Source organism: Grus americana, chromosome 8, assembly GCF_028858705.1.
Source record: "Grus americana isolate bGruAme1 chromosome 8, bGruAme1.mat, whole genome shotgun sequence".
Taxonomy (NCBI): domain Eukaryota; kingdom Metazoa; phylum Chordata; class Aves; order Gruiformes; family Gruidae; genus Grus; species Grus americana.
Window position 1 is genome coordinate 15,712,602 of NC_072859.1, and position 24,455 is coordinate 15,737,056.

The window sequence follows — 24,455 nt, forward strand, 5'->3', positions numbered from 1 at the left end:
CGCTTCCGCCCTGCGCGGCCCGGGGACGCGGGAGCGGGGCTGGCGGAGCGGCCGCCCCCGGCGGGGCAAGGCGGTGGCTGCCCGGAGACAAAAGGCCGCCGTGTGTCCGCCTCTGCGGCAGCGGGCGGGCAGCCTGCGGCAGGGACCGGGTCTGCCGCCCCGGCCGCGGCCCAGCCTCCCTCCCCACCTCGCTGCGGCGTGGAGCTCGGAGCTCCCGAGCAAAGACCGTCTTGTTACTAACGGTAATAGGCGGCCATGGTGCCGAGGGCAGCGGGGTGCAGGCAGCCCGTGGGAGCAGGCGGCTCCGGTGCCGGTCCCCGGAGCGGATGCCGACGCCCGTGTGAACAGTGTTAACCCCAGGTAGAGAGCGGAGAAAGGGAATAAAGCGAGTCCTTACAAACCGGTGTTCAGCTCTGGTGAGAAAAACAGGGAGCGGCCACCTTTTATTGGGCACTGAAGCTCCTGAATTATGAGTAACGATAACTAGATCGCTTTAACAATTTTTTTTCTTCTGTCTGCTACAGCATTTTGTGCGTGTAAGTGGTGCCGAGGCGTGCGGGGGCACGGCAGAGCGTGGCTGCGGGAGTGGCACCGGGCGGTGCCCAAAGTTCCCGCTGTCCCCGCAGGAGCAGAGAGCATCCCTTTGGGGTAGGGGGCGCGGGGCTGGGGCGGTGGGGAGGGAGGGAGGGAAGGAGGGGCTGCTGCCGGGCTGCCCCCTCGCAGCCGCCGCCGCCGCAGTCCGCCCGGCTTCCCCAGAGGTTTCCCTGGGAGCAGGAGCGAGAGAAGCGAACTCTCAAGTTGTGCCCGGGGAAAAGTTGCCCGGCTGGGGGGCGCCGGGCGGGATCCTGAGCGGCGGCACCCGCCTGGCCCTGTTTGATGCTGGGTTCTTGCCTTGTTCCTCGGGGAACCCGGGGAAAGGGCAGGCTTTGCCTAAGAAGCTTCCCGTAGTCGTATGGAGAGAAGGGGAGAAAGAAAACAACCTATCTTCAGAGCGGCACCTCGCCTTCTTCTGTCTTCTGCTCTCCTGGCCGGGGCTGGAAGAGGGGCTGAGGGGAGCCGGAGCAGTGCTCCGTGCCCTGCCTGGTGCCGGCTCTCCCCGCTCGTAGCCCCTCCTAAAGAAACACGTCCGAGCCCTCGTGGCGAAGAATCAAAACCAACAAAAGTTGGATCTTTTTCGGAAAGGGGGCCCGGGGGGCGCCGAGCCCGCCGCACGCTCGGCAGCGGCGGAGCGCTCGCCGCGGCTGGGACTTGACCTGCAGAGGGCAATAGTTGGACGCAAATGCTAACAAAGGCGGCGAGGCTCGTTGGCTCGGCACCGTGGCCGGGACCCAAGAATGCTGTGTAGGTAGGCAGCAGTGCTTAATTAATGTATATTGAAACAAAAGATCGGGTAAATTGTTTGATTTGTCTTTAGGCTACGTTTTCGAGGCTAATCTAATTCATAACTGTTAGATTTATTCTAAAGAGATTAACACAAACTTCCAGGAGAGGCATGCAGTTAACTCCAGAATTACCCTAAACACTAATGTTTACCGGAACATTTACATTCAGCCGCTTGGATTCGTATTATTGGCGTTATTATTCTCTGCTAATCAGACAGGAGAGGTGGAAACGAACGGGAGCTTTCCTAATTGTTGTAGCGATTGACAGGGCGACGGCGCAGACTTTGTAGGAGGAGGCGGCAGCCGCCCGGCGCCCTGCGCGGCGGTGACGGGCGCGTCGCGCCTGGCCATTGTCTGCGCGGCCGGGCCGCTGCCGTTCAGCACCGGGAGGGCGGACAGCCCCCGGCCCCGCTCCTCGCCGCCCCCCGCCCCGCTCCCCGCCGCCCCCGGCCGCGCAGCCCGGTCCGGCGCCTTTGCCCGGGGCTGGGGTGGGCTGGGGAGGAATTCGGCTGCCGTTTGTTCTAGCAGCCCTTTCCTCCGCTAGTGATGGATTTATTAGGGAGTGGAAAAGAGCACCCCGACGGGCGCACTTTGTCTCCCCGTCTGTGTGTGTAGACGCGGCTGCCGTAGACGTCTGCGGCTTGTGTACATATACCGCTTTAATAATTACATATACGTCTCTATAATCTCATTATTCAGGAAAGACTAGAAAACGCGAACAAATTGGAGTGTTGGCAGCAGGGGTGATTGCAGGTCTGGATGCACACTCCGTCTCTTCCCAACTCACCGCCCCCTTCCCCCCCCCCCCCCCAAATCATATTTATCTGAGATTATGTCAAATTTCAGTGATCGGAAATGTCTTGCCCAAAAGCCATTCCCGCTGGAAAAAGTCAAAAGGGTTCCTGGCATTAAAACGACCTTGCGTCATTCCTGATGAAATTAGCAGTGCTGCATGTTTAGAGCTTTGCTATGGATGCACTTTGGTCACAGTAAGAAGTAAGAGATTTGGGGTTTAACCCCCCCATCTGAGCAGGAGCCGTCTGCTTTCACTAGCTGCGAATCCCGAGACCGGCACTCGAAAGCGCCTTAGACCCGCAGTCCATTTTTTACTTGTCTTTAAGTGCAAGCGATGGGAATTGCTAACCTCGGCTAAGAAAATTTCATTTCCCCCATCCTGCTAAACGGTTCTGGTCGACATATGTTTGTTATCAGAGAGAGGTGCTATGAACACAGAGCCATTTTCTTAGCAGCTCTTTGACTCTGTGTTACCATAGTCCCACACGGCATTGGTCCTTTCCCGTTGGGAAGTCATGAATAAGAGACTATGAAGCTTGCACGTCAGATCTTCCTCAATTAATCCACCATTAGCATGTTTGGGATCCTCTACTGGATGGTTAACAGCAGCTTTGGTAACTGTATGCTGTCCATACCCAATTATGCTCTGCTAAAAATGAACTCTGCAGAACAACCTTCCTGAGCTGTCAGTGTCTCCCGTTTTCCTATTTTAACGCTTGTGTGTAGTGGCAGGCGACAGATGGTGTAGATCAGATCGATTTGATTGCATTAGGCGATTTTTTTTTCCTCCTCTCCCCCCCGACTCCTTTTCTGGAAGCCCACATTCATCTGAGAGGCGATCGCCGGGGACATGGGAAGCAAGAGCAGCCGCCGATGTGTGAAAGCAACGAGACATGGCCAGCCAGAGGCGCCGGGGTCCCTTCCCGGGGTTTGTTAACATGGTAATCCGGCACCAGGAGAGAAAGCTGCTTTCTGCTGCCCAGAGCCCATTCCCCATCACACATCAGATGACTCCCTGGTTTTACACACAGTTGGAGTTCTGCTCGAAACCTGGATTTAAAGGGTAAGCGCTTCAACAGAGGTGGATTTCTGGTGGTTACTCGGGTAGGTGGCGAAAGGAGCGAGCTCCCGGCGATTTTAAAAACAGGCTGCCTTTGAGCGGGAATGAATATTTTCTTCCTCCTTTCTTTCTTTTCCCTTCCCCCCCCCCCCGCGCCCCCTCCCCCTTTCACGAGCGAGCCCCCTAATTCAGAACAATTTCTCGCACGGAAAGACATCGCGCCTCTCTATTGACGGACGGGATCGATATTCCCCCCTCTGAAATCTGCTTTTCGTGGCAAACCCGAGCTCTGCTCAGAGCTCCGCTCCTGGTAGCTTAATTGTTTAATTCCCTCCATCCGTTCCCCTCCCTTCTGTCGCCGCCGCCGCCTCCCCCCCCCCCCCCCCCGCCCGCCCCGGGCACGGCAGAGGCGGTAGAGGTGCCCCCCGGGGGGCCCTTCCCCGGCCCCGCCGGGCTGGGGCTCCGGCACCCGGGCTCTTTCGGCAGGGAAGCGGGGCGGCAGCGCCGATAAACATGGCTTTCCGGAGCCGGTGAACAAAGGTATTTAATGCCGAGGCGCGCCGCCACGGGCACCTCCCGCATGCGGCGGCGAAGGTGCGAGGCGGGCAGCGCGCCGGGGGTTCCGCTCCCCTGGTGCTCGGCGTGCCCGGGTGTGAGAGAGTGTGTGTGTGTGTGTGTGTGTGTGTATGCGCGCGCGTGTGTGTGTGTGTGCGCCCGGGCGCGCCGGTGCCGGGGTGGGCAGGGGCGCGGGGGTGGGCAGGGACCCGCCGGCGGGAGGCGGCGCGGGTGACCGGGCAGCCGGCGGCCGCGGGGAGCGGCACGGCCGTGCTCGGCGCTGTCCGGCGCCGCGGGTGCTGAAGGGCCCGGCCGGCGGTGGGTGCGGCGGGCCGGGCCGAGCCGGTGCGGGGCGACCGCGGCGGCGGGGCTGGGCAGGGGAAGTTTCGGAAGGCGCTGTACTGGCGGGGGAGAGGGGGGGGGATGCTTTTCAGGGAGGGGAAGGGCAGTGTCAGATGGACACAGCGAGAATAAGGCTGGCGCCGCGCGGGTCGTCTTTTCCCCGAGAATCGCATTCTTTAATATTTAAAAAAACAAAACAAAACAACCCGAAGTTTGGATTTCTGCCTAATTCTCGATGCATTTCTGGAGCGCCTCCAAATTTTGGAGAATATCGGTCTAGGTGTATCACTGTAGAGTGTTTTCGCCACGACTCGGTGCATTTTACTTTTTCAAACGGCTTTTGTTCAAGTTGAAGGAAACCCACTGCATCAGTTCTCTGAGTTCCAACGCCAGCTAATGGGGTTACAGCCTTCAATTTCACAGCGGGGAAAAATTACAGTGTTTGTTATTTACTTTCTATCTGCCATTTAAAATGCAACTTGAAAGCTTGCTGTGATAGAGGAATATAGGAAATTACACCTAAAATGAGATTAAAATGGAGGAGAGTGAGTTGGAAACATTTTTTTTTTTTTAATTTAAGGTAATGTGGCTATCAAAGGGGGTTTTTTTGGTTGGTTTTTTTTTTTTTTCATCTCTCCCTGTTTTTCTCTTTTCTTTCAAATTCAGACGGGAGTCTGTGTTACAAAACAAATGCTGTCTTCTCGTATGTTTTCGTAGGAAGCACAGTGGTAATATGTCAAGGAAGGCAAGGGCTCATGTTAAGGAAGGAATCTGTAGAAAAAGCAAGCATCTTGTATTAATTTCAATTGGAGTCTAATCAACAAGCTGGTCAGTTACCGAGTGCAGTGGATAATGAGAGCCGTGCGTGCTGCATAATTACTCATGGCTGAAGAAGTGCGGAGTACCCCTGCTAAGTGCGGGTTTTGACCGTGCATTGCTAGTTTCATTCTCCCCTCCCCGTCACTCACACAGAAGCTGTCCTTAGCATCAGGAGCCGGGGTGAAATAACCCGGAGAAGTTCCTAATCGCCAGGCGAAGTGTGCTGTGCCATGACGTTGCAGAGATCCTTTCTATTTAGTTGGCGAACAATAAACGTTTATTATCACCGCGGCAGATCATCAGACAAAGCTTCCCCCTCCCGCCTCCCCCAAGTACGAGCGCTGCTGATAAGGGAACTGCTCCGGGTGACAGGCAGAGCCGCAGGCGCCATTTGGAAATAACTTCTTTTATTATTATTTTTTTCCCCGGTTCGGCTTTTGCGAACACTCGCAGGGAGGCGGCAGGTGTCGGTGCGGAGGTGCGCTGCCGCTGCCCCCGCCCGCCGCCGCCGCGGAGCCGCTTGCCCGGCTCGGCGCCTGGCAGCCACTGGGCTCTGCCGTTCGGGCACACGCGGGGAGCGAAGTGCGCTGAATTTGTACTTTGAAGCCTTTTTCTCCTTAGATTTTTATGGCGCTAGGGAGGCCTGGCAGAGGAGTGCCTCTGCTGAGCTCTGAGGCTTTGCTATTTCTTTCTTTGATTTTCTTTCTCTTCATCGCTTTCCTTTCCGCCCTCCCTCCTCTTGGTAGCACATCGAGTCAGTGTGAGTCAGGACTTGTAAAATGCATTTCCAAAGCCCAGATGAAAAGTCTCTCAGGCGTGGCTGCTGCTTTATCGGAGCTCTCCCAAGCCCACCTATGCAAACAGATTTGTAATATTTGTGTGCTTAACCGTGCATCTCTTTTACAGGAATCTGTTGCTGCGTGTGACATCTCTTGCAAGCTCCCAGAGAGAATTGATGGAGCATACAGCTAGGGAATAGGATACCAGAGAAGCACAGAGGAAGAAACCAGGCAATCACCAGGTAAACTCAACCTTACTTTGATTTATTTCCTTTCACCTCGCCTGCAAGACCTTGCCCGCTCCAGTAAGGCAGCAGGAGAGCAGAGGGACTGTACGCGTGTGTATTAAACGCCTGCTCCTCTCGTTTGCCTCCGCAGGATGGGAAGGTTCAGCGTCCATTGGATATGGGACAAGATCACTCGGCAACCCTTGTGGATTCTCCTTCTTCTAGAGGGGAATTATAGTTATGGATTTATTGTCCCGGTGCAGCACTTCCAGCAGCAGCAGCAACAGCAGCAGCAGCTTTCTGACTCTCTTCGGTGACGGGTATTCTTGGGTGGATAATACGGATTACGTTGTTATTGCTTAAGAATACGCGTAGTCGAGGAGAGTACCGGCGGCGGGCAGGCAGGCAGGCAGCGCGACCGCCCCCAGCCCACCAGCTGGCTCCTAACCTCCTCTAGTTGCCAAGGTAGCACCTTTTCCATCTTTTCCTACGCTTTGCAATGTTTCACTCTGTCTGTGTCTCTGCCCGGGCGGGGGGAGCCCTGTCCCCCACGGAGGAGGGTGCCCGCGTGTGTGTGTGTGTGTGCGTGGGAACAAGCACAGAGCTGGGGAGGGCCGGGGAAAGGCTTGCCAAGCCTCGCAGGGGCACGCCGCGGGCGGCGGGGGCTGCGGGCAGGGGGTGACCGGGGGAGCCGAGGCCACTGCGGGGTGCGCCTCCGCGGGCAGCACCTCCGGGGGGAAGGTGCTCGCCCCGTCCGGGAAGGCCCGGTGCCCCGGCACACGGCCGGCAGCCCCCAGCCCGCCCGGGGCCCGCGGCCCCCTGCCCCTCTGCGGCGGGGAGGGCGGGGCGGGGATGGGGGGACCGGGGCGGCCGGCCCCGCCTGCCGGGGGGGGTCCCCCCTCCCCCCGAGACACGGGTTGCCCGCAGGGCCGGGGCGGCCCCGGCTCCGCCCGCACCCGCCGGCAGCGCCCGGAATGCCGCCCCCTCCGCGGCCGCGGCCCCCGCGCCCACAGCAGCCGGGTCGTGCGGGGCTGGGGGGCTGCCCGCGGGCGGGGAGGCGCGGAGCACCCGTGCTAGCCGGGCAAGGGGCACCCCGCGGGGCTGTGGCTGTGCCCTACCGCCCGGGGAACCTGCTGTTCCCCGGCTGCGCGGGGTCCGGCCACCCGGCAGGGCCGCTACTGGGGAGCAGGTTGTGGCCGGTTGCTTCGAGGGGGTGATGCCCCCCTGCCCCCCATATCCTCACCCCGCAGTACCAGCCTGGTGAAGGCAGGATTAAGAACCCACGTTCACACTAGCCCCAGCTCGGGAAGCACCCAGCTGAATGCAGAGCTCATCAGCCTCTGAGGCCCCAGGTTGAGATCCATGTTTAGGGCCAGGGCTGAGGGGTTGCTTCCCCCCCTGGAGCTCAGGTGGTGGCTTCTTTGTTCCCCCGCCCCGCAAAGAGCTCAGGACTCCCCAAATGGTACTTGCAGCTGGGCAGGTGGGAGACACAACCAAGGGAATGTTGATTTCCGTTACTGGCCAAGCCATGCGCCATCTCTTTAACACAGAGGAAGAGGTGCATCCGTCCCTCTCTCCAATCTCAGCAGCAGGGCACAGGCTTTGGTTAAAAGCCTGGTCAGCCTTTCAGGTGCTGTGCTTAGGAAAATCCAGGCATAGCATTCATACTTCCAGTCTTTTTTTCCCCTGCTCCCCTGCCCCCAAGACTGGCAGAGACACGGAGCAGGGTGTGATCATCCCTATGTTTCCCCAGTTGAGATCTCTCCGCATGACCAGAGGATGCCAGGTCTTGCTGCCACGTAGTCGCAATTGTGAGACCAGATTTCAGCCTTAAGTGAATTAGATCAGAAGCCATTTTAAAGCAAGACCAAGAGTACAGTGATGAGATAGCCTTTTTGAATGGATCCTTCCCCAAGCTCAGCTGTGATGAGGCTACAAACGATTTTTAAAATGGACGAGCCAGACGTGGGGTGATCGTTAAGTTGTGAGTGTGAGGTGGGATGATGGAGAATGTCTTTCTCTGTCTCTTGCTTAGTGATTGAAAGGCCGTCTATGTTCTGCTTAATTATTTCCAACAACTGCCAAAGGAATCTTACTCTGTCGCCTTCAGTAGCGAGTGGAGCGCTCGTTGTTACACAGACGTGTGGATCTGTTATTCTTTAGACACATCTTTGATGCTAGCACTCTGATCCTCATGTTTCTCTAATACTACTTGAAAGCAGATTTTTTTCTTGTAGTTTAGTATGTTCAACAGCCTCAGAAATAATGTTAAATTATGCTTTAAAAAGACACAATCAGCTGCTAAATCATAGTCAGTTCAGCACCACAACACAGCTACAGTCACAAGTGCTGCAGGAACAGCGATGGAAACACTATTTTAAACATCCAGGTTTGTATTACAAACCTTCCTCTGATCTGAGCTTTTAGTTGACATTTTCCCTTGAGTCATGACTTAGAGTATTATCAGGAGTTCCCATTTCATCACATAAAGGATGTGGTTTTGTTTGCTCTTTGCTTGGTTGAGTATCTCGTGCAGTATGATTTGGACTGGTACCCATAAATACAAGCTTAGCAAAATGTTTCTTTATACCTGGTTTCTTCTAGTTGCTTTCTGTTTAGCATGATGAGCTGGTTTTGCTGAATAATGCCTTAATGACAGGGCTGATGCATTTTTAATGCGTGTACTCTTTGTCATTGTCAAAATTAACATTTTGATGATTGTAGATTTCTTTTCTCTAAAATCTTTTGGGAATTGCTATGATGTGTGGGTTAAAAGAGTGAAACTGTAAGGTCTGATGGGAGAAATACTGGATATGGTCACCAAAATAATTATAAAATATTGTGTGAAGGCTCAATAGCATAAGGGCTCTTAGAATGATGTTTCCCAATAGCACGCTCTCAGAGTGGCTCTCCCCGTTCATTAGCAGTTCCTGGGGTCTGTCACGTATGTATATTGAAGGACAGAGGCAGTCGTTTCTGAACAACAGATCTCTAAGAAGAGACTATTTATACTGCGGGCCCGATCCTGGGAATGCACGTAGCTTCCATGGGACTGCTCAGGGGAGCAAGGTTGCTCGTGTTAAATCCAAAATATTTTGGGCCAAATCCTACCATTCAATGCAATTGATTTCACTGCGGGAAAGATTAGACCCCTAGTGAAAGGGATTTTTACAACACCACACTTCCTATTTTTTGGCTTTAGAAATTGTGAATCCTGTGTGCTAAAAAATGAGTCTAAAAACCCCCTGCCTCTAATAGTCTAATGATATTTTATTAACAGCAAAAATTATACTAAAAGGCTATAGGGCAACATAGTAAGAAATTACTTTATAAATAAGGGGTTTTAATTGTACCAGTACGAGCATTTTCTAAGACAACATTTTAGAATGAGGTTTGTGGCAGCACCAACTGTGTGTTAACAGCTATTTTGACGAGTGCATATTTAATTAATTTAGAATACTAAATTTCTATTCTAAAATTGTTTTTGTAATCTGCATCCTGGTAGAAAATTAAATAAAGAATTAGCCCCAAAATAATTACTTGAACTTAGCCTTTTTTTAAAGGCCATAATCCTATGAAGATTTATATCTCTGGGTAATTTTATCTGCTGGAGTAGTCTCCAAAGCTGCTCCCGTAGGTAAGTCTTTGTCACGCCAGGGCCCCCGTAGCAGCGTAGCTGACTGACGGAGGAGCGGACGCTGGGGTGGCAGCCGCCCCGCTGCAGAGCAGGGTGCTGCAGGCCCCCCCTCTGCAGCCACCCATGATGCTGGCTGCTCCCCGCCCCGCTCCCCGCCAGGGAGATGGCGACTGCTCGGGCCTTGCCAGAGCGGGGGGCTGCCGAAAGGGCTGTGCCCCGAGCGCCACGGGCACGTCATGCCCCACGGTGGGAGTGGGAGAAGGAAGAGTAGCTTTGGTCCGCGTTGCGCTGTGCAGGCAGGCGAACAGCCCTGCCTGGGTCTGCCTATAACAGGAAGCATTGCTCTGCTTAGCAATACCCTAAATTAAGTGACGAGGATTGCCATTTGATTTCAGGTGCTCTTTCCATAAATATTTAAGCCTACAGCCCTTGTACATATACATATCTCGGAACGGAATGAATATATACACACACATGTATATGCACGTCTCCCCAAAGGGAGGCTGGAGCATACCGTGAAAAGCCCCACTCTCCCAGACCTGACAGAGGCACGACTCCCACTCACCTTGGCAGGGGCCGTGCCGTTCCAGTGCGTATTTATGACGGGTGTTGTGATTCCTCTTGCTGCCTGCAAATTTGCCTAAAATAAATGCACACACTGTTGCACGTAGATATGTATAGTTATGCAGATGCCTTTCCTCGGGATCAGTTCTGCTTGCTTTCCACTTTTAAGACTACATCTGATTTTGAGGGGAGTGTAAGATTTCTTGCCATGACAGGTTATTGCCTTTTGTGTCAGTTTAGGTGGCTTCTAGCGTTCGTAGGGTTTTATTAAGGCAACCGGAAACAATAATACCTATACATCCACACAGCTACACACATACTTTGCAGCTGTAAGAATAAGCTAACTAGCCTTTTTTGCTGGGTTTTTACATCACACTAGAAGTAATGCATACAACTGGATTTTTATGCATCTTTTCAAATAAATAGTGTCTTTGCATACACAAAAGGCTTTTTCTTCTCTTCCTTTTAAAAGATTACTATATTTCTGAAAAGCACCCTTCCCCAGGTATTACCCTTAGCTGTTATGACACCTCACCATTTAGTGTTGTGGAGGTAAATGATATCACTCAGTATTAATAATCATAAATTTTTACCAGATTCAGCATCTGCCTCCTGAAAGCTTTAACGGTGGAAACATTTCCTGGGCTAACGCCCATGATGCTTGCATGCTTTTTATTGCTATCATTTAGAAACTAAATTGCTCAAAAATCAAAGGACTTGATTATCATACACCTGCAATGCATAGACCTATTTATAAATATGGCTTGATAATAACAATGACTCAAAGAAATTTAAATGAAAGGGCAAGAATAAGAAGTCTAAAAGTGAAAACCCAAGCCAGAATTCATAGAGGTGATGGGAAGAGTCTGACATCAAAGGACAGAGAGGATCCTAAGGAAGGTGAGGAGGAGAGGCTTGGAGGTGATGGTAGAGGGTAGATGTGCCACGGCTTTGCAGAGCCAGAGGGCAGATGAGAGGAGAGGCGCCAGGGATGGCAGGCGAGGAGGTATCGCAGCGTGGCGCTGGGAGAATGCGCCAGAAGTGTGGAAACCAGGGCTGGAACATCACAAACATTTGGTAGTTTGCTTTCTGGAAAAAACAGTATCTAGTTAAAAGCAGCCAACAGAAAACAGGTGAAATGTTCCAGAAACTAGAGGGGTTGATTGATGGGAAAAATAAGAGCCCTGAATATACAGCTGAAAGGATTTTATATATATATATATATATATGAATATGCATACCTAGCCAAAATTACATAATAATGCTCATATAGATAAATGAAATGAGTATCCTGCTTTTGAAATAATTCACCTACAGAAACCAGTGGGAATTTTCCATTGATTTCAGTGGGGCCACTGCAGGAAAGGCCTCCTGTCTGCAGGAAAGCGATGTAGCCTGGTGTGTGCAAATAGACCTAGGAGCTATGTAGGGAGAAAATGCAGCGTGGCTATCAAGAAACGTTTCCTTTCAGTGAACCCAATACCTCTCTAGCCAGCGGGGATGATATAAAGTAACGGAGCAATCTCCAGGCAGGAAAGCCCTCGCCTGGGAGATATAAAATTAGCTTGGCCAAGACACCGCAGGCAGCAGTTGCCCTACGAGGGCTGGAGAGCCACCTCTTGCCTCTGACACCTCCATGGAGTTCAAATGGCTCTGATAATTCCCCGATACTTTATATCACTAGTAAGAAAGAGGTAGGACCATAAGAGGCTACTTAAACTTTCCAAGCTACTCTCTCAGAGTATTTCAGATTAAGTCAAACATTCTTTTACCTGTTTCAAGGTCAACGGTCACCACAGTTATTGTTCTGTATCAGTTCTTCTGAGTTGTATGTCATGTACACCCCTTTCACATTATTACATTAGGCATGAAATGTTGGAAAAATATAGCTGACTTTAATATTAAGAATTGCTGATTCATAACCTTGTTTGGAATATTAGCAGTTCTCTTACTAAATCAGGACAATATCATGAAGTTTATTAATGTTCACAGGTCAGGCCTATCTTTTAAATCACTGAAAATCAATGACAAAGTGATCACCATGGAATTGGTCTTCTCTAATTAGAGAAAGAGGGACATTCTGAACCAGAACTGTACAGCATTTGATTGTGCAGCCTGTTACCAAAAAAAGAACCATCTCACTGCATCTTACAGAGACATTTACATAGATAATGTAGATTTCATATGACTTCTTCTGGATTGTCTGATAGTAATAGCTTTGCAAGTATTCACATCCTCCTAACAAGAAGTTGATAGAAAATTCAAATAAAAAAGGCATCACTGTAATTACTGCATTATAAAGGATTTATTTTATTTTTTGAAGTTAGGTGGGAAATAATAATAAGAGCAGGGAGGCTTGATGCATTAGTGCTTCACGTCATCTGGAAACTCATCCTTTAACAATCATTCTCCAGGAGATAGCTTACCTTGTTACTCCAAGAAAATGTAGACCAGTATTACCTCTTCATCAAATTACCAAAAACATTCTTCTGAAATCCAAAATTATACAGTTCAATGCCTGCTGTTTTACTGGAGCAACAGTTATTATAGTCTTGATGCTCTGGTTGTTAAAAATGATATTACTACAGGGAAAAATTATTTCTTGTTCCCCTACTTTCTTTCCTCCACCGCCTGGCTGTCCCCCTTCCTCTTTGTGATACATGCAAAAGGCTTGAGGGGATGAAAGGGTTCTTCTTTCTCAACATGTTTTATTTTAGAAATGTCAGGATCATTTAATTTCCTCATTTTTTTCTGAATATCTTGAACTATAGAGAAGAGCAGTCGAAACTTTCTCAGACCCTGGTTTAAGAGGTAGTGATTTTTTCCATTCGCGAGAGAGACCTTTTTCCCTGCATGTTTGCCAGGGGGCCGAGTTATGCAGCGGACAATAACATAACTACTTTTAAGGTTTCAGTACAATCATTTTCTTTTTTACTGCGCATGTCGTATTGTTCTTTGTTTCGTTATGACATCATGTGGCTGTCATACAGGTGATAACATAAACCCGTTTGCCTTCAGCCATTCATAGAGCCCCTGGGTGAACACAGGATCTGCAAATCCTGCTCTGGGAAGCAAGAAACAAACCCACTCCCTTTTGCTCTCATCATTTCTGCGTATGTGAATTCTTAGCAGTGAAGAATGCAGGACCAGTCCAGACCCTCAGTTAGAGATGAAAATAGACATGTTTAATTTTCATTTGCGGGAGCTGCAGTGAGTCAGTGCTGCTCGCTCTGCTCCAGCCTCCCTGGTACAGAGGGAGGAAAAACTCCAACGAGGGAAAGGAGGCTGAATGGGTGTGATGCAAGAATCCAAGGAAAGCAAACCGAATAAATAATTTCTCCTGCAAAATACTTAGCTGGAGTTTTTATGTTTTAATTTTTACCAAAGTATTTCACATTTCTTGGATGCAAAACTTAAATATGTGCCCTGTAGAGAGGCTTGGAATAATATCTCTGCTTTCGCTAATAAAATCTCTCTTCCGAGATTAACTCTGGAGCTAGCAGTAAGGTCAGTATTTCATTTCATAGAAGTCAGCTCACACTGACAAGGGTTTGGCCTTCTTAGTGATGGGCCGTTTGCTGCTCAGAAGTGTGAGGAATGGCTTTCTGAAATATCGATAGCTTGCCTTCGCTAGAGTTCATGATCAAATTTAACCGACAAGTATCAATGCGCTACAGCACCCGGACTGAGGGGCTGAGAGGCTTGGGCCTTGGGCCAGCCGCTAAGGTTTGCTTTTTAAATCAGAGGCTAACTCCTCCATTAGTGGAAATCAGTGGTTTATAACAACATCAAGTGAGATTTGTGCCAGAGTAGCCCAGACTACAGCCTGGTCTTGGGATTTGAAAAGGAATAGAAAAATTAGGCCGTGACCATTACTATTCTGTTTTCATTTGGTTTTGGTGCGCGTGTGTGTAAATGTGCTATCCACACATGCAGAGCTGCACTTCATTCCCGTGGATGTTTCCCATGGCCGTACGGCTGCCGTTTAACAAGGACCTAAGAGCACGAAATCTTCATCCTGGTGTGGTTTGACTGACGTGTGCAGAGATCTCACAGAAAGGCTCTGGAATCCCACTTTTCAGCCATAAAAGGAAAGCAGGCAAGCTTCATCCCGGCTAAACCCTTTGCACAATATACATCAATAATGAGGCAGCATCTATTTATATAGTGCTCGGTGGAAATGACTGAATTCAGACAGAAGTTGGTGAGGCAGCCTGAGCTCCACCAGCCTCCATGGAGTCTATTGTTAGTACCCAGGATGACTCCTCAGGCAAACGGGGAAGAGAGGCACGATTTGGAGCCTACCACGCCACGGGGAAGATTATCAGCTTCGGCACTTGGCGGGTGGTGTCTCCTCTCAGAGAATGCCTTCGATGGCTCTGCCAGGACCCGCCAGTCACGGAGGAGAAATACAGGAGAAATGGTCGCAAGAGCAGGGGGGCAAGAGCGCAGCCCCATTGCTGCTCCCCGGGAAGCGGCATACTGACAGGGTGGGAGCTCCCTGCCTTTCTTCATGAGAAAAGGAGGTGTCCGAGAGGGAACGGGAGGAAGGCAGTACTAGCTTGATAAACACCGATGCCTTCTTGCCATGTCATCGCAGAAGGCTTTCAACAGTACTTTTCACCTAGAAAAAAAAAAAAATGCGGTAAAAAAGCCCCCTCCAGCATTATGACATTGGTTAGGCAGGTCTGTGTGGCTGATAGCCCAGCGACAAGGCTGAGATGCAGTGCCGACACATGCCCGTGACAATGAAAACTTGCTTGTCTAGGAGATGTTTAGCATAAATAAGGCACTCGAAACGCCTTAGCAAAGCACAACCCAGACAGTGCTTTTGCTCCGTGTCCTTTTTTACTCCTCCTTTCCTCTGTGGCTCTTGTGTACTTTGCCCATATGCTCTAAAGCTATTTTGTTTTCTGTTTTATGTGTGTTTTATGTAAATTAGAGGAATCAAGTTTCTCTGCTGTCTAAATTATAAATTGAGTGGAAATTGGCTGACTCTCTTTAGACTATGTCTATAAGCTATACAAAATATAAGTAACCAAGCTGAGCAGGCTGGGTTGGGGAGGGAAGACACAACAGCATGGGCCACGTGAGCCTCCGTCCACGCGTCCTCATATACTGCTGCTTGCCTTTGCAGCTTTGAATATCTCTTTCCACTAAAGTGCCGATCTAACTCCTTTTAGACCATTCTCTGAGAAGTAGGTTTATTGCCTCCTTTGGTAGTTTGCTCAGCATATTCATTACGCCCTGTATAAATGAACTGCTCTTAAATGCTTGTTTCCACTCTCCTGCTCTAGGACCAGAGCAGATCCAGACAGCCTCCTCTGGGAGCGCTGATTCATTTCGTTTCCCTTCTTCCCCTTGTAAGTCAAAACTCCTGTTGATTTTAGTGACTGTCTCTTTGGCTTACTCCCTGCTTTGGCTCTACTTCCCCCATCCCACGCTAATTTTCGTACATTTGAGTTTTGCCCTGGGTTATCTTTTCCTTAGTAGCCCACTGCAACGGCACGGAGTAGGACCGTGGTGTAAGAGCGGGAGCCTGGCAGCGCCTGGCAGCCTGAGAAACGCTGCCGGGAGAGCGAGGGAATCGGCTGGTGTCTTGGGACTCCGTGAGATGGTGGAGAAGCTGCTACAGGGCCGGACAAGACAGCCTCGCTGTGGCCTGTTACTGCACAGTTAGACCAAGTTTCAAGAAAAAGGGGCCTAAAATCAGACCCCTAAATCTATCCTGACACATTTCAAAGTTGGCTGAATTTTGGGAGCCAGGTAGGACCAGCGTTATCATAAGCATATGTAGAGCCCTGCTTTACAGTCTGACTTCCGGGTTCCTCTTAAAATGTCAGTTTTCAGACGATTGTGACAAACCAAACTGCCTCTGAAAGAGGAGGCCGACTGCACCCTCAGCACGGGCAGGGATGTCTGGCAGTCAGTGGCCGCGCTGGCCCCCGCGCTCTGCCGGCGTGTCCAGCAGCGCTGACCGAGGGCTGCCTTGTGCTGCTGCCGGCAGCCCGTCCGCCCCAGCGCCGAGCTGCGGCGGGGGCAGAGCTCGGGATAGCTCTGCTTTCCGCCCTTTTTTCCATGCCAGCCGGAGAATGGAAAAAAAGGTCTTCGGAGAGGCAGTGTAGTGCAGTTCTCATGATATCTTGACCAACGTTTTAAGGCTGGCATCATGGAGACTGTGAATGCCATTGCCATGGAAAATTCAGGTCAGAAACGAATGGCTGCAGGGGAGTAATTGTGGGCGGTGGGTGGGTGGGCTCTGCAGGCACGTCCCAGGGGCCTTCATGGAATGCGCAGCCCTGTGCGCCTGCGGGGTCCTGGGGTGCCCATGTGGGTCCCCAAATCCTCCCAGCCCAGCCTGGCCGCTGAGATGTGCCGCTCTTCGGGCACAGTGCGCTCCGCTGATTCTGGCGGGGTTGAAGCATGTGCTTTGTAAAGGGGATCCCAGCTGAGTCGGTTGTGCCCGATTAGACGGACGGCCTTCAGGAGTCTGGCGCTAGGACGTGAAGGGCGCAAAGAGATCCTCTCTGCTCAGGCTCTGCCCTTGCAGTTGTTTGAATTTGGGCTCTCTTTCACTGAGTTCACAAAATACATGCCTTTTTTTTTTTGAATTCATTAAATACTTTGATTCAGTGATATACTCTGAGAGCATGGTTTATTCTGTCCAGTCAAATGTTTACTGAGAAGTGATAAAAAATACCCGACCTGCCTTTTTTAGAGCTGCTTATTTTATTTCAAAGGGCAGGCATAACCTGTCATTTCCTGGTGTGATTTTTATTAAACCTCTGCCTATTTTATTTGTCAGACCACATATAAATTTACTACCAGTTGTGTTTCCAAATAAAAGACATATAGGTTGGTAAGCAGTCTATAAGTCAAGCTGCTACTCCTTGAAACTCATAAAAGGATCATTTTAATCCATGGAATTGCTAATTAAAGCTGCTTCTCAAAACACAAAAATTAAGTTAACAGTAATTAATGTAGCCAGCCTGGAACCTTAGGAAGCTACTGCCAGCAAGTGTCTTTTGGTGCACTCAAGAGGATGCAGTTTGATTGTTGGCACCAACAGACAGGTTGGGAATTGTAAACATGGTAATTAGCAGTAAGTTTCTGGATCTCAACTTGCCAGACTGGCAGTCTGATTCTTGGAGTAGTTGTCGCATGGGAGGAGGGAAAAACAAAGTAAGGGAATTAGAGCAACCTTGCATTGCTCCGCCAACATATGCCACTGGACCAATGTTTTTCTTGGCAAAGATCTCTGACAAGGAGTTTAAAAGCAGCGTTGCAGCCCTACTGCAAACTGTGAACCTCACTGCAGGCATCAACCAAGCAACTGGCTCTGGCTCTTCTGCTCAAACTATGAGTGTTGCTCCATGGAAAGGAATTGTAGAGGCTGAGATTCCCTTGCTCCACCTCTACAGCAGGGCACAGTGTTGATAAGGTTATCAACAATAATGGGATTAAAAGAGTTAAAATCCAGCTTTTGCAGTAATCCCAGAGTATTCTATTGTTGAGCTATCAAAGATTAAGGTTATAGTGACCTTATTAACCCTTGGTGTAGTGTAAATAAAAAGGAAATGTCAACCCTAATTCCACCATGAAATTAAATCTTCACTTCTCTAAATGATGATTCAAACACAGCTTACTCCAGCCAATGTGGTTTATGAAAATACGGAACCCACGTGAATTAAAATGTCCCATCTGAGAGAGAGAGGGAGAAAAGGGTGAAAAGTGAGAAAAAGGGTGGAAAGGGAGAAAAGTGGTTGCTGAACCTTCTGGAAGCAGAGAGCCAGGTGCTGGTGTGAAGGGCACAGGTTTTCCTGGCCAAGCTGATTTCCAGGGGGTGGGAGCTGCCTCTTCCGGCAATGGATGGTGCCCTCCTCACCTGTGCTGGACACAGCCCCTGCTGCCCCTGCCCACAGAGGTTAAATCTGTCAGCAGGTCTGAAACTGCCCCCCTAGGACTGGCTCTGCTGCCTGAAGAGAGGGACTGACTGACTGACTGACTGACTGACTGGGCTCTGCTTGGGACGTGGTGCAGGTAAACCTGTATTTCCTTGTGGGGAGCAGGAGGAGAATTACAGTAGGCAGAAACAGGCTGTGTGCCCTTTGTTATGCTTTTTTTGACTGGGAGGAAAAATAAAAATAAAGTAGTGGTAAATGGGGTGATTCAGAATGATTCTGCGTATTAAAAAAATCAAACGCTTACTCTGAGTGTCTAGCAGAGAGGTAATTAAGTATTAAGGAGCTGCCTCTAGCAGGAAGTGGGCTCTCTGGAGGGCAAGAGGCATTGCCAGAGAAAAGAGATGTTTTTAGTGGGGTTAGTGGGGCTGTTCCCAGCAAAAGGGGCTTTGCCACTAGCGATCTGCTCTGTGGCAGCTACATCTCCTGGAAATTACTGGATCTGTGGATTGATAGTGCTGGGGAGTGGGTACGCTCTGCCTCCTCATATTGCTTACCCCAGTCCTCGTGAACTCTGGTGAAGTTGCATTATGAAGCTCAGACTCATAAAAGAGCTCAGTTTAGGATGGGTTTTTTTCCCACTGCTCACTGAATCATACTCTTCTCTGGTGTAAATTGTCACAACTCCGGAGCGTGCCCCAGCTCAGATGCGCCCGCTGAGTCCTGGGCTGCCTCCATACCCGCTGCTGCTGCAATTGCCACCACAAACACAAACTGGCTCGCTCTGGCTCTTCTTGCCTTTCCCCAGTGTAGGAATAGACAGTGGGCCCATAGGGTTGCTCAGAAATATTACTGGTTTCTAGTGCTGGCATAATGCTCCCTTCTAGGTAGTATCCCTTTTCTGGACAATTTCCCAGTAAAATAGTAAATGGCAACTGCAGAGCAGTAAAGGCGGTAGTGTATTTGTTTGACTGACATTTCAGAGCCTGCAGAGCAAATGCAATTAGGACCTACAGTGTGTTGCAGCTTCCTTTCTTCATTTCCCTGCTCTGGAAGAGCTGCTGTTAGGTTCAGTTTAAGCCTGGTCCCCACTCCATGTCAGCCTTAGGTGGAGGGAGGGCGGCGTGTTCCCGAGCCCCTGCAGGCACCCTCTGCGTTGGGAGCAGCAGCATCTCGCAGGGCTCAGGTGGGATGGGCGCTGCTGCTGCTCTGCTGCTGGCACTGCAGCCCCGGGCAGGAGCGGAGGGATTTCGTTAGTAGGTGCGAGCTTCCCTCGGACTCAGCAGAGTTGGCACCACGGTGGCCCTGCAGCGCTCAGACCTGCGCCGACCAGGGAGAAATCCCTGACGGTGCCCGTGGGTCTGTGCCAGGCAGTGCAACCCACGGTTTGGGCTACGCCAGTCTTCACCAGGGGCAACTGGTGCTTTCTCTGGAGTTTTCCAGGGTCAACAGTTGATGCCCCGTGAACACTTGATACACACCTGGCATCAGAAAGAGGTGGAAAAAAAAAATCACCATAATCGTTCAGATTTCACCGAAGGAGGTAATTGAGAACAAATTGCTACCAAAAGCCAAGGGCTGCGGTTAATTGCGGTGGAGCACTGCGGGTCACTCACCTGTAGGGAAAGACTGCTAGGGAACAGGCAGGGGGCAAAATTGTTTCTCTCCTGGTGGGGAAAGAGGGTCTTGGCCATGTAATTTGGTTTGTAGGGTTATTCTGTAACTCATAGACTTTTACATGAAAATCCAACCCACAGTGCAGTGCTTTAATCTCTAGAAATAATGCGGTGGGTGAAGGCAGGGGCGGCTGCGGCTTGCCGCGGTGGCAGGGTGGCGGCCAGGCTGCACCATCCCTCCTGCCACGGGCAGGTCCGAGCTGGCCCCCGCAGGCAGCGCATGGCGGGAGAGGCACGGGCAGCTGCCAAGTCCCCTCTCCACTGGGTCCTACTCGAGGGAGGGACATGTAAATCCTGCACTTGGCTGAAGAGAGGGGCACGGTGGAGGCTGCAACGTGTGCAGAGCCACCACGCTACCAGCCCGCTCCAACCGGGAGTTTTTCCTTTCAGTTTGAACACTGCTGCCATGCACTGTTGTATTTGTTAACAAATTTAAACACTGCAATGTTTGCTAGTCCTGGTGGTGCTTAGATGTCTGGACTCGGGCAGACGTCAACGCCCCTGTAAATTGGTGATTCGTTATGCAGCGAGTACTCTGGACGCAGAGGCTGGGGAAGCCGGGACAGAGGGTGGCATGGACCCACTGCCCGGGGGTGGCAGGAGGGGGTCTGCCCTCGCTGGGCAGTGGCTCCCCAGGACAAAACCTCTTTCCAAACCACTAAAGCTATTGCAAGGCTTCAGGAGATGAAAATAATGATGAAAAAGCTGATCTAGTTTTTACTAAATTGCACTTTTTCTAGATATTTTTGATTCAGAGCTCTTGCAGGGTAAAAGAAAAGATTCTTCAACTTGCTATATCTGGCAACAAGTTCAGTACCACCCTCTTTCAGGGCAGGTCCTTGCTCCTGGCTCTTGCACCTTTGCTTTGGGCTCAGGTAACCAAATACGGGAGCGTGCTACAGCCTGCGCTGCTCCGTGTCTGCTCCCTGTGCTAACGCTGCAAGTGGGGGAAAGCCAGGACAGCATGAGAAATGGGAAGCAAAGTTTCTTAAAGCTGTCTAAATGCAGGACAACGCCACTGAAGTTTGTGGTGTTACGTGAGCTCTGAGGGTTGTGCCAGCCTGCTTAGAGCCTTGATTCCAGTGCTTCAAAAAGGACTACAAAGTATACATGTGCAGCACAAGTATTAGAATATGAATATCCCTATCTAACCTGAGATACGGAAGAGTGATCGCCTGGCTCTCCTAGGAATTTACATCCTTTGATAGTTCAACATGCTCTTGTACAGAAAACCAAATCATATGCTGATTTATTTAACTTGCTATTATTATTAGGGATAGCTTTTGGGAAGATTGGTAATAAAGCCATTTCTCCTCTTCTTTTACAATGAAAAACCCAAATGCTTCCCGTGCAGCAAAGTCTCTCCCCAGACAGCAGGCTCTGTGTGGCAGCGTTAGTGACATGCCATCCCACTCCCCTCCGTGGGAGCCTGGCCGGTGCGAGGGCTGCGGGCTGTCCCCACAGGGGCGGCAGCTCTGCTGCGCAGGGCACGTGAGCAACTGCTCTGGTTTTTAATGTGTCAGATCATAACATGCTCATCCGTTCAGTGTCAGGGTTGAAAAATACTGTCGAAATGAAAATGCAGGAGCTAACTGGGAAATTGGTGAGTATGCTACCTGGGTGCTCCAAATATAGACATCATGATTGATTGATAAAGGATATAAAATATATGAGTTTTTTCAAGTGAAAGGAGACTCCATTAATATTATGCAATTTGAACATGTTTGTTTCAAGAATAACAGCTCCATTTTACAGCAAGTGTGCGTACCCGTGTGTGGTGGTGCACATGTACGCACATACTGTGGTAGTCTGGCGTTGCACGGAGTTAGGTGCTGAATTAAGCTGGCAGTATGAGATGTATTATCAGTTTCCCACAGGGTTGGGCATAGTACCTGTACAACAGAGTGGAAAAGTCTGAGTGGCACTGGGGGAGAATATTTTCCTAGCTAAATTTGCTGGTGTTCAATTTGTAACTTCACAACCTCCTACTTTTGCAATATTTCCTTTTATTTGTATAAGCTGAAGGGAAAAGAGGGGGGAAAATGGCTCTCCCATGGAAAGAAAAAGTTTTGGCAGGACAACAGCTCTGTGTTTGCTGCTGGACGCTGCTGAACACAAGGTGTGTGTGGTGAACTCAAGGAGTTTAGAGGGCCAATGTGGCTTTTTTTTTCCATGATAACCCCAAGGCCCGGTGGGGTCTCCGGGGGCCTGGACATCTGACGCATTCAGGGAGCTTCAGTGGTCAGGGTGGTGGATGATTGCAATGAGCAGAAACAACCTAATTCTCCAGAAAAACAACGTATAACCATGTGCTCAAAGGCCAACGCCGTGGCCGCCTGGGTTTCTCCCATCCTGCTGCTGCCCCCCCCCCGGGGTGCGGTGCTGAGGGCCGGTGCTGCTTTGTCTTAGCCCGGCTCTCCGCACACAGGCAGGACCGGCGCGGTGCTCGGGGACGGCCAGCGCCCCAGCCCTCCTGCTGCTTGCTGGGGTGGGAGATTTCTGCCGGGGCCCTGCGTGGGTGGGCAGGGATGCCGCCCGCCAGGCGAGGCAGCACGGGGCTTGCCGGGGGGTGCGCAGGGCTCCCCGGGGGCAGCGCGGCTCCTCCCTGCCCCGCTGAAAGGATGCGGCCCCATAGTGTCAGCGGGGCCTCTCTGCTGCTGACCTCGGATGTGCTCTTGCATATGCATAAAGCACAGTGTGGTGTTAGAGGGCTTTAATGGAAGGAAACGGAGGAAGCCAGTGAATTATTTTCAATGGTAGATGTTTATAGTCATAATTTTAAAATTCAGTGCATTTTTTCCCAGAAATTTAATATTACCTTTAGAATATGAGAGCGGGAAGTCACTGGAAATCATAAAAGAGGAGTGTCTTGGTTAAAGAAACAGCAACTAAGGACCTCTCTCTAGTAACTCTCAATGTTTCTACTGATGGATTTCCAAATAGCTACTCTAAAGCTCTGGAAATCTGAGTATTATTTCCAGAGGATATATCCATACAATGATTTAAGCCTGATATTCACAGGACAAAAGCTGTTTGTCGTGTGAAATAAATCCCTGCGGTTCCGTCCCTTCTCTGGGTTAACTCGCTCCCTCAGTGTTTTAGTAACGATGCTGGAACCTCTCTGACTGACAGCTCTAAGCAAAGCACTTTCTGAGGTTATGTAAATGCCTAAAAAGAAATCTAACCCCAAATCTTAATTGTGTAGCAGATTTGAGTCCTGTGAAGTCTAGGCACTGCCAGATTTTAAAGCCATGCTGCTACCTTACATAAATACTCATAAATACTTACAGTAAGTGTCCTAAAAAGATCTTTGGCTCACCGAGTGAGCTAGAAGGTGGCATTGCAGGGCTGCCCCATCTCCGCCAGCTGTGAGCGGCACGCAGCGCTGCCCTGGCCCGCTCCGGGGAACCTGGTTCCCTTCGAGTCCAGAGAGAACTGTGGATATCGGGGATCACGTCCCAGGCAGAGGAATGAAGCTGCTTCCCTTTCTGATGCCCACTAAGAGGGCAAAGAGACCTTTCCTTGTGCTTCTGTGCTCTAGGCTGGCGCAGAAACAATTATACAACACGTTTATAAATTCCACCCGGGTGTTGCAGCCCCTGCTATGAATCTCAAAATATATTTGAGATTTATTAGCATTGTGCTGCTTCTGACACAAAGGATGTGGGGGACAAAGAGCAGCAGCTTCTGTGCTATAAGGAAGCACATAAAAACCTGACAGTACACTTGTAATTTCATGCTTCTAAATGTTGTTATCCAAACGTCATTGTACTCGCAACTATTCTGTCTACATTAAATCTGAGGTGTAAAATACTACCTGGTATTAAAAATGCAATAGTAGCGTGGATGGTTAGAGTACATCTAATGTTTTTGTGAGAGCTCTTGTCAGCTCTTATTGCCTTGTCCTTGGTGCAACTTAAGGCAGAAAATCGAGAGTGTACTGCATTTAAAAAATGTTCAGAAAGATGTGCTTAAGTAAATAGATGTCTTTATTTTCAGTGTTTGAATAGGTATGAAAAGAGAAGAGGATTGAATAAAGGCAAAGTCCTTGTGATAGAGCTTACTAAATAATGGTTGTGATTCATTTTGCAGAATTGTCCATGAATAACTGGCAAAATATGTTTCCCATATCCCACAACTTCCAGAACTGGCTGGCTCATTAGTGTATTTACGGGGCGGTACCTTCGAGTTGTGATTTGATGCATATTAAAAATTGCCACTGACATTTTTTCTGAGGGATTGAACCAGGGTCCTGAAGGACCTGTGACACTTTTAAAACAAAATACTTCTTTTATCCTTTCTTTTTTTGTTGCTTAGCCTAGCCTAGGTGAGGAATCGGTGCTAAATCACAGCAGTGCCCACAAATCACAGCAGTGCCCACCTCTCCTCTCCTGGAGGGAGCAGAGGAGAGGGACAGGGCACCTGAGCAAAGGGAAAAGGTAGAAGAGGAGAAGCACAGAAGGGAATGACTGGAAATAGCAGGAGAAGGGAAGAAATAGGAGAAAGCAGAAAAGAGAGATGAGGGAATGAAAAGGAAGAGAGGAAGAAGGAGTAGAAAAATGAAAACAAAAGGAAAGACTGGATAATCATGAGTAAGCTCAATAATTAATTCTCAGTCTTAATCATTCAGCGTACTCCTTAGGCAGGAGCTCAGTGTGATTTGGAGGTTTGTGAGGTGTTTTTGAAACAAACCCCACCTCCCCCTGTGCCCCCAGCGC

At 50.0% G+C, this 24,455-nt stretch overlaps 1 long non-coding RNA gene across 2 annotated transcripts; it reads left to right on the forward strand.

The window, feature by feature from the left end:
- Window positions 1–759: 759 nt before the first annotated feature.
- On the forward strand, window positions 760–20,111 carry LOC129209462 (uncharacterized). 2 transcript variants are annotated; one of them, XR_008578088.1, is made up of 4 exons: window positions 760–1,345; window positions 2,995–3,240; window positions 5,860–5,974; window positions 6,111–20,111. It is a non-coding gene; the product is annotated as an uncharacterized LOC129209462 (long non-coding RNA). The 2 variants fall into 2 exon arrangements; XR_008578087.1 differs by lacking the exon at window positions 760–1,345 and having other exon boundaries at window positions 2,488–3,240.
- Window positions 20,112–24,455: the final 4,344 nt, after the last annotated feature.